Here is a 1,217-nt window from a genome sequence, read left to right as displayed (position 1 = left end):
TCAAAATGTTTCCATTTTAACAAACATAGTACGTTTATTTGCAAAACTTTAGCTCTAAGCAGAAATGCATCTAACTGCATAGAATATGTGGTAACTAATCTACTCATTCCCCTATTAAGTTAAGTGTGATAATTCGTTTCCTCATTAGTATTATCAGGGAACAATGTAATTTTACTGGTAATTTCTATACACTTGATTTGGCTTCATCAATTCTTATTAATTTCTAAATTGATAATTTTCTGGCCTGTTTTTGACTACGGTACTTACATTGACATCTGCTTCCTGAATAGCATCGATTGCAGATGCATGAATAAGAAGAGCCTGACTTTCTACAGATCCCATTCACACAGGGATTGGAAGTACATGGGTCTAAAGAACACAAGACGTAAATTATTGAAGCAATTCTTAAAAATGCTGGTAGAAAACTCAGTAAAATGTTTTGTAAATTAGATTATTTTATTTTAATAACTATTTTGTTACGGAAAATTAAAATTGATCTGTTTAGTAAATTTCAATAAATTTGCAGTTAAATATTGTTTGTGTTTACTAAGTCTATTAATTAACATGATTGTATTTTTAAACAGATTTTAATGATGATGATAATAATAATAATAATAATACCAACATATTAACAGTAATATATAATAACAATATGAATCTTACATATATTGATATTAATATTGATAATTCAAATAATAATTATGATAATGGTGATGATGAATAATAATATTATATAATGATAATAAAATATATATTACCTATCGGATTACCTGCTGGGCCTCCTATGGATTTAATAAATAATAATAAAATAACCATTAAGCATAACAATAATTAAAAACAGGATTTATTTTATTTTAACCATATTTTCAACATGAATTCTAGATAAAATATTACATCAATAATTGCACATGTGTTCTATGAATTTTTATAAATCTGAGAAAAATAGATACGAGAAAAGGTAAAAAACCCAATACGAGAATAATGAATGTTTACCTGGTGGTCCAGGTGGCCCAGTGTTCCCTTGAAAATATAAATAAACACTATTAATATATGAATTATTACAATTAATAGGCCTATATATATGTATATATATATACACATATCTTTATATACAATATATATATATATATATATATTTATATATATTGGATATATAAGTGGATTTTGTGAGTGTGAGAAAAATTACCCAACCGGGATTTGAACCGGAAATTCTGGTC

The 1,217-nt window shown here is 25.7% G+C and overlaps 1 long non-coding RNA gene across 1 annotated transcript; it reads right to left on the bottom strand.

The window, feature by feature from the left end:
• Nucleotides 1-267: 267 nt before the first annotated feature.
• Nucleotides 268-1,060, bottom strand: LOC117120029. The gene is made up of 3 exons (XR_004447278.1): nucleotides 994-1,060; nucleotides 759-782; nucleotides 268-369 (listed from the first exon to the last, which is right to left on the bottom strand). It is a non-coding gene; the product is annotated as an uncharacterized LOC117120029 (long non-coding RNA).
• Between the last annotated feature and the right edge of the window lie 157 nt (nucleotides 1,061-1,217).

The sequence above is a fragment of the Anneissia japonica genome, unplaced genomic scaffold (assembly GCF_011630105.1).
Source record: "Anneissia japonica isolate Jap-2015-1 unplaced genomic scaffold, ASM1163010v1 scaffold138637_len1241_cov218, whole genome shotgun sequence".
Taxonomy (NCBI): Eukaryota; Metazoa; Echinodermata; class Crinoidea; order Comatulida; family Comatulidae; genus Anneissia; species Anneissia japonica.
The sequence above is the reverse complement of the archived record's forward strand: the minus strand, read 5'-3'. Positions and strand labels throughout refer to the sequence as shown.